This window comes from Arachis hypogaea, chromosome 2, assembly GCF_003086295.3.
Source record: "Arachis hypogaea cultivar Tifrunner chromosome 2, arahy.Tifrunner.gnm2.J5K5, whole genome shotgun sequence".
NCBI lineage: Eukaryota > Viridiplantae > Streptophyta > Magnoliopsida > Fabales > Fabaceae > Arachis > Arachis hypogaea.
The window spans coordinates 12,870,710-12,880,379 of record NC_092037.1 but is presented as its reverse complement, the minus strand read 5'-3'; positions in this window follow the sequence as shown (position 1 = coordinate 12,880,379).

Here is a 9,670-nt window from a genome sequence, read left to right as displayed (position 1 = left end):
CCCACAAACTAACCGTCAAGTGCACCGGGTCATATCAATTAATATCTCAGGTGAGTGAGGGTCGATCCCACGAGGATTGATGCATCAAGAAACAATGATTAAGTGGTTTACTTAGTTAGACAAGCAGAAAAGAGTATTTTGAGAATCAATTGAATCAAACAATAATTTCAGATTATCAAAAAGCAAGCAATAAATTGATGTAAATAATATGAGAGAAACAGTTAAGTCTTCAAAGTTATCTATTTTTCGGATTGACTTTTCTTACTAACTATTTTAATCATGCAAGATTTAATTAATGGCAAACTATATGTGACTAAACCCTAATTCCTTAGACCTTTTTAGTCTCCTCTAAAATTCATCAACCGCCAATTCCTTGGTCACTTAATTCCAATTAGAGGGTGAAGTTCAATTCTAGTTTATATGCCACAAAAATCCTAATTACCCAAATATAAGAGGATTATATGTCACTTATCCCGTTAAGTCCAGATAATTAGAAATTTAGGAGAATATATTTTCAAGTTGTTGTTCAAGTAAAGAGCTTTTTCAAGTTATACAAGAACTCAATTAGAACCAAGGTCATACTTTCGTTCTACCCAAATTCATAAAATAAAGAACGAAAACAATTCTTGAATTATAAATCAGTACATGAAATAAAATAGAAAATTAATAGTATCAATCCATACAATAGACAGAGCTCCTAACCTTAACAGTGGAGGTTTAGTCGCTCATGGTTCAAAGAGAAAAACTAGGGTTCGTAAAAACTGTAAATTGCGGAATGAGGTCGAAGAAAGGAGAGATTCTAATCCTAATAAATATAAAATATATTTCATAAAACTAAATAATATCTTTTCCTAATTTTAATAATAAAAGTTAAATAAAAAATTAATTTAATTAATCCGTGTAGGGCTTGAGGAGTGTGGGGACCATTGGACTCATTAAGGTCCACGCTGAACTTGGAAATTCTCAAGTTCAGCGTGGATGGGGCAGTGTATTTTGTTGGAGATCCTCAAGTTCAGCATGGAGGAGGCCGAATCAAATGGAAGAAAAGGGTATACTATTATATATCGTTGGAAAGCTCTAAAAGTTAGCTTTATAATGTCGCTAGAATCACATCAATTGGACCTTTGTAGCTCAAGTTATTTTTGTTTGAGTGCAAGGAGGTCGGGGTTGACAGCATCATTCGCTTTTTCCTTTTCTGCTACAAAATTCTGTCAAATCCATCCGAATGCTATCTAAAATAAATAGAAATTGCACACAACTCAAAGTAGCATTCATAGTGGCTAAAATATATTATATCTTGATTAAACTTAGCAATTCAAGTGCAAATTTACTAGGAAAAGACAGAGAAGATGCTCATGCATCACCTACCACACAAAGCTTTACGCTTAAGTTGTAAAATAGAGGTGGTGTGGTATTATAACCTCTAAAATAAAATATCTATACGTATAGTAGTCGAAAGATTGTAGTATGCTAGGGGCCTTGAAGAATAGGTAAAATAAAATCGTAAAATTAAAAGCGCAACGCTCAGGATAAAAGGATTATTTGCACACGAAGAAAACTAAGGTTCATAAACATATTTATACAGAAACAATATTAGAGGGTCAAAAGTACAAAATAACAAGCTCCTAACTCAGGCTGCGAAGCTAAGGCTGGCCAGAAAATATTTACATACATATATATATCAAACCCATAACCCATAGTACATACATAAAACCCTAGTTCTTCGCACACCTATAAGAGGTACAAAAGTAAAATAAGTTGTTGGGAGAATCCTATCCATATAGTCATATACAAATAGTACACAAAATAAAGTCCCAAAGATCCACTTCACTGCAGAACTCTAGACGCCTAGCGAGGTGCCTCTCAACCTGCATTTGAAAAACATAAATATCCGCATGGAATGAGAACCGGGTGTTCTCGGCATGGTAATGGTACCACGTATATAAGATATAAGGTCTTAGAAAAGCCAGATGCAATCCTAGAACTCCGACACTCAAATTATAAAGCTTAAAGAACTAAAACAGAAACCATAAAGTAAGGTGGTTTTCTAAGGGTTTCTATCTCAACTAAAACTTAAACCTAACCTTCAATCCTCCTCCTCTCCTCAAATCCTCCAACACCAGAGAAACGCACAAACAACCAAGCAGGCAATAACAAACACATGTAGAATATAAGTACTACAGGTAGCATATATAACAATTAACATGGTAAGTTCACTTAGGCATTCCTAAATAATGCACAAACAAGCAATTCAAACAATATGCATATGATGCATGCCTGTCCTATGGCTGATGAGTCTCATCTTTCGGTTATCAAGCCAACCCGACAAGTCCGGCTGCTAAACCCTGGACTGTCCCTCGATGCGCATCCCTAAGAGTCTATGCATAGCTTTTTGTCATTCATATATATAAATTTTGCTCATTGGGGGATATCCTTCCCGGGAATTTATACGTGCCCGATCACCCTTACGTCGTATGGTCAACAGAGTATCGAGTCTCAACTTGGAACACGTGGTAGCAAGCCATAATACTTTACCCAGGGACACTCATATCTCAGATAACATAAGTGCATAAGCCTCATTTCATTCTTATTCATTCATAATCATTTCATAATCATTCATTATAGCCATAACATTACTTATATATCGTATATTTGCACCTTTACACATAATCCATCATAACCCATAGCAAGTGGGGCGAACCACACCCTTGCATTTATCCGAGGAGTCTCTATATACTAACCAAACTGGAGCAAGTGGTGCGAAACCACAATCCTTGCGTCCATCTAGGAGGTACATTCTCATATGCACAGGAGGAACAAAGGAGGGGATCCTAACCTCCCACCATCTCGCTAGGGGCGATTTTACAATACTGGGAGGAACAAGGAAGGGGATCCTCACCTTCCACCATCTCCTAGGGTCGCACTTTCAAGAAAGAGTGTTCAGATGCAATGTTTATTCCTTTCTTTAGCCAGTTTCATAATTTAAGTAGTATATATATATATATATATATATATATATATATATATATATATATATATATATATATATACTCCTCATACCTAATTTGTCACTTCTCAATCTTTCTTCATCTCTAAGTTATCACCTATTCTTAGCTTCATCTCATTACTAGGCATCCTCCTAAGATCTAGGGTTAAAAGAATGAAAATAGAAGTTTATAGGTTTGAAATTAAGCTTTAAAACACAAAATTTATATTTGCTGAAATAGGGGTCACGCGTATGCGTGGGAGTGCAATTTGCCCATTATGCATGTGCATTACCTCGTCCGCGTACGCATGCATTGCAGATTAGTCAAAAATGGTTAAGTCTGCAGAATTTCAATTTTACATACCTAACTTTCGACGCACATAACTTTCTCGTTTTAAAACATTTTTTGGCGTTGTAAGACCCAGAATTTTTTAGAAAAATCTTATTATGAGCTAAATTCAATTTATTTATTCATTAAATACTTTAATCTCAGAACTTATTTTATTAAAGATAATTAAAACAAATTTTGATAAATTGAGTTTAAACTATATTTTATAAAAATGTGATTTATATGCTTATTTTATAATTTAAATTAGAAATAATTAATTCAACTTAGCAATATGTTGATAAATAATGTTCTTAAATATTTTTAAAAGAGTATATTTGGTTTTAAAATTACTCTACCCTCCAATTTTATCAAAATATCTATTCATATCTATCCATATTCTTTTATAAAATTCTAATTTCTAATCCTAAATTCCAAAATCCCCAAATTCACTAGAAACCCTAATTTCCCTAATTCACAAACCCTAACCCCTTACCCCCTTTCTCCCAAAATGCATACACACCCACAGAGGAGAGGAGAGCTTCTGAAAGAGCTGAGAGGAAGAAGAGAGAGCTCAGAACTGGAGGGGAAGGAGCCACACTCTACGCCGTTCAGTTGCGCCGCCACCGCACCACCGTCGCGCCCAGGTCGCTGCCATCCTCACGTCATTGCTGCCACTGTTCGCAGAGAGGAGAGAAGTCGTGCGTTGAGAGCCATCGCGTCTTGCCGCTAGGGGTTCCATCGCAGCCAACCCATCGCGGGTGGCGTCGCCGCCGTCAGAAATAGAATCACGAAGAGGAGAGGAAGAATGATGTTAAGAGGAAACTGAGCTGCAAGCCGCTGACCGAGAAGAAGCTTTCTCTTCGTCACCGTGTTGGAGTCATCGCCGCCAATGCCGCGCACTGCCGTCAGCGCTGCCGTCGAAGGGAGCTCGCTGTCACAGTTAAATCACCATCGAGCTTGAAGGGAACCACTAATATTACCCGACATCAGCTTCTCCTGCGTTCCCAATTCCATTCTTGAAACTGTAACACTCTTGCTTGTGCTCTGCTTCCCAATTTTATTTCTCTAGATTTTTATTCTGAATAAAATAGTGTATGTTCCTGTTTAGTACTGCCATCGCTGCTGCCTAGGTTCCTGTGGTCCAAACCGCCATTGATGGAGAAGACGCCACTGGGGAGCAGAAACCTCTATTTTGCGCCAGTCACGACGAAGCCGCCACGGGTGTTGCTGTCTCGCTGCCACCGAAGGTCCATTGCCGCCGATCCATACCACTGTTGATGATGGTAAGCCAAATCGTTGTCCTTAATGCCAGAGAAGACCATCGGAGTTGCTGTTCTGGCTCTGCTCTATTATTTTATTTGATTCTATTCCATTTACAAACTTCTTTTGTCATTGCCATGCTTTTTAACGATTTAATTTAGTATGTTCCTTGTCCTGAATTTTCTAGAGTTGTGTTTGCTCTTGCTTCCTATTTGATTCGAATTCTTTGTCCTGTTGCAGCCATCATCGCTGTCTTAGGAAATTGAGACTGTTGCTATTCCGGTTAATGCTTCTGTTGCAGTTCGATTGATGTCGTTGCTGCTATCTTGAGTTCGTTATTAATGCATCATTGAGGTAGGGGTTTGTTTTAATAAGAAAATGCTTTAGGTTTTGAATACCTGACAAGTTGAGTAGATTAATGCAATTGGTTAAATTTCTGTGATAAGAATAATTTTCTATTGAGATTGATATGTTGTGTTTATTATTGAATTGGTTGATTCCTGAATTTCTGGTAAAATTGATTGAATGCGTTGATTTTGCATTTTTTATAGAAATTGATAATAAATGGTTTTGAATAACGGATTTGGAATTATTAAATTGAAAGGTTGGTTTTGGTTGTGTTGAGGATTGAAAAGAGGAGACTCGTGATGGGTGGCAAACTCCAATTTTTAGGGGAGGTGCTGCCAAAATTTTTGCAAGAATTTGGAGTTGATTTGGTTATGATTTCGAAAACGAATGCTTTAAAGGATTTCAAGGAGAATAGAATTTTTATGATTTAGTTGGTTTATGATTTTAACTTAATTGATTTTTAATAATATCGAAAAGAGATTTTTGTTAACTCGTCAAGACTTTAAAATAGTAATTTAAGTATAAATTCAAGGGTTCGGGAATAGGAAAGTGTGTTTAAGGTTTTTAATGAAATTGAATATAAGAGTTAAGAGGAAGAAGGTTATTTTAAGGAATATGATGAAAACTGTGTTGTATCGATTTAGAGATAAGTTTAGTGAATTATTTGGAGATTATATTTAAAATTGAGATATGATTTAGTGACAATTGGTTTTGGTTGAGGTCTGGTGATGATTTCGAGGTTGAGGAGGATAACAATTAAGTATGATTGAGGTATGGTGATAATTTTGGTTAACTATAGTGTTGTGGGATGATGATTGTGATTGATGACAATAGTTATGTTATTGATGACAAGATTTGTAATGAATGAGACATGATTAAGAATGATGCAGATGTCGATGAATGATGATTGAATTATTCATATGGCTTATTTATTTGAATTATCTGAGATACGAGTTTTCCTGGGTAAAGAGTTGTGGCTTGTTACCACGTGTTCTAGGTTGAGACTCAATACTCTGTTGACCCTGCGACATAAGGGTGACCGAGCACTTATAAATTATATATATATATATGAGAAAAAGCTATGCATAGACTCATGGGGATGCGCGTCGGAGGACAGTCCAATGGTTTAGCAAACCGGACTTGTCGAGTTGGCTTGATAACCGACAAATGAGACTCATCAACCATAGGACATGCATGCATCATTTGCATTTGTGTGTATTGTTTGGGTGTGAATCTTATTTGTGGGTTTGCCTAATTGAATAATTGCATATATCTGCTAATTGACCTAACTCTATTTGTACTCTCTAATTGTGTATGCCTTGCTTTGTCTTGTCTGTGTTTGGCAACTGAGAGGTCTCTCATGCTGGCGGTGGTGACGCTGAGGGTTGTACTTGATGTTGATGATGAGAAGTTTGTTGAAAGCTGAGTTTAACACTGAATCGTTGAGTTATATGCTGATAGACTGTGGTAATGGAAAGAGATAGGCTAAACGGAGTGTTAGATAAAAGCTTGAGAATGTATGTTGTAGTTATACCCGATTTCAGATTTGAATGGAGTAGGTCATCAGGTAGGAAGCCCTTTTGACGCGCTTGTGATCCTTTTCAATTTTAAACTATTCACCGTACTATTTGTGAACTAAAGAAGTTTTCTTACGGCTTTTCAAAGTAATACTTTTCATAAAGCATTTTTAAAAAGGTTATTTCAAGGATAAACTACTTTTAAAATGAAACTAATTCTATTTGCAAGTATTTCTTTATTTTGATAGTATTTCCGTCCCTACTGAGAATGTGTGGTTTGTTCTCACCCTAATATCTTCCACCCTTTCAGTGACACAGGTTCGAAGACTCAGTTTGAAGCTGCGGGCGATTATTGACTTTACTTAAGAGTTAAGTGACTTTCATAGAGTTCCCTCGCTTATTGCTTAAAATTCTTATTTTATACAGAGGGATAGGTGTTGTATCTGAGCTTTGTTTTGATTTACTTGTATAAGATTTATTATTATTAGTAATTATGTGATTATTATTACTTGGTGATGTGTGATATATGATTTTTAATGAGTTGAACCCAATTTTCTGGCATTTTATCCTAAGATCGAAATGCGATATTGAACTAAAGGCTCAATATTAAATGGTAAATAAGGAAAATAGGTTAGTAACGCCTTACTTTTGGTACGATCATGACGTACTGGAAGTTGGGTCGTTACAGCGTAAACTTCACGGACCCAATTTTTTTATGAAATAAGTTTGAAATAATTTGGGAGTTCGGAAGCCAAGTTATGGCTCACTAAAGTTTGACCAAAAATCAAATTTACACAAAAACTCTCGGCCTCTATTTTCAATAAAAAATCAAACTCAAACCTCAACATCCTATATGTATAATTAGCACTACAACACACCATAACACATCAACATAATACTACACCATTTTATCAATCTCCATACCTCACTTTCACAAAACTACCATACATAAACTTCACAATTATACCAATAACGTTCAACATACCATCATATATACACACTCATTATTACCAACTTATCAATCATCATCAAACCATCATTTATCATTCTATTTCCATCAAAATCAACAAACACCAACAAATGCTCAATGCACATCAACAAATATCATCAAAGGTACTAAACAATTAACATACTCATGCATTCATTCATATCTTATGATCATCTAGTCTAAGTTTTCACAAGACATTATATATTAAATACGAGAAACTAAAACCATACCTTATCCGATTTCCTCGTATAACCCAAGACAACCCACTTAGGCGAAATTGCAAGCCTTCAACACCAAAATTCCTCAACCAAGATCCAAACCAAGCTTCCAATTTACATATGTACACACCTATATATATATATATATATATATATATATATATATATATATATATATATATATATATATATATATATATATATATATATATATATATATATATATATACCCAAAATTCAATACCCAACATATTCAATCAAGGAATTATCTAGGGTTCTAGGCTTCTCACCTTACTCAAGTACTAATGAAGAAAGATTAAGCATTTTCCTCAAGCTAATTCGAACCTAAGCACTGAAATTTAACAATTTTCAACATCTTTACTCATAAATTTTGAAATTGAGAATGAGAAAAATGAGAAAGAAAACATAACTTTCTTACTTTACAATATACTAGCCTTTGTAGAGCTCGAAGCCGCGGTCGCGTGACCGCAAACGGTGCGGCGATCAGAGCTTAAAGCGAGAAGTTATGGAGGATTAAATCGGATTCAAGGGTTTGAGCTCTTCTCCCTTGCTCTCCCTCCCAAGAACGTGTTTCCTTGGTTTTGGGATGAAATGAGCTGAAGCTCTTTGAGTTAATGGAGTGTGGGTTGGGCCTTGGGCCCATTTTGGGGCCGGTTTGACTGGTCTGGCTTATTTGGCCTAATCTTGGACCAAATTTTTTAAAATTAATGTCAAAATTCTTGTTTTAATTAGCTCTATCTTATTAAACTATAAAATTATAATTCTTAATTTATTTTATTAAAATTTAATTTATTGACTAATTATTTGCTAATTTTACGGGGTTTACACCCATGAACTGTAGGGTCACTGTTTCCCTTTGTACCTATATTATGGTATCAAGCTTTGCGACAATTGCCAGTAGTCACGAACTGGTTTTATTCTTAACTACATCGACACATATGCACGAACAGTACACAAGAAAACCATATCTGAGATTAGTTCTTAGGTAATGTCGAGTTGTAGGGCGTATACTCACACATGAGCTCATGGCCTGCATAAAATAACTCATGTATCATACTTGTTTGTAGCATAATCTCTATGGTTTTATATTATGCTTGAATTCTCTACTATGTGCTATGTGACTTGTTTGTATTATGATTTGTGACTTGTCTATCATTTTCTGTTATTACTGATTGATTGATACGAGGCTAATCCTAAATAATAACATGAAAAAAAATTGAAAGAAAATATAAGAAACTACAAGGGCTAGAGAAAAAGAGGAATTAAGGTTGAATTAACTGAAAGAAATTAAAATGTCACAGAGTGAAAGTGTGCAACAATTACGTCTATGCTAAAGCTATACCCTAGAACTGATGAATTATTCCTTTTCTCGTTGATGATATTCTGCTGGGAATCGTAAGTTCTCACTCTCTTCCCTTCACATTTTCTACAGACGGAATGAACGACAATGCTCGTTAAAGAACTGATGGTGCTGACCTTTTTGTTACATCCCATACTTTGAAGAGTATTTTTATTTCAAGTCGCCTAATATGATACAAAGTTATGAAGAGTGTTTACATTTTTTTCTCTTTGTTAGTATTTTTATAAGGGTTAGATTTTTGTTGGTCTGGACTCCAAACAAGAAACTTTTTTAAATGGACCAAGACTCAGGGTGTCATGTGTAAATTAAATGAGTTTGTATATATATAGAGAGAGACTTTTTGTCTTATAATTTATTGTGCATGTTGATATCTTTGGTAAAGCGTCTTAAAAAAATTATCGCGATAATATATTTATGCTTTAACAATAATTCAGGCTCATATATTAATTAATAGTTATAATTTAAAGGAAATAAATTAGTAACGCTTAACTTCTAATATGATAATAATATACTGATGTGCTAGAAATGGAATCATTACACATAGCTACAGACTTATTCATTAAGATTTGAGAGCATTTGCCCCTCTTGAGTTTCTAAGGATAAAAAAATATGTATATACATAATATTTTTATTATATATTGTAA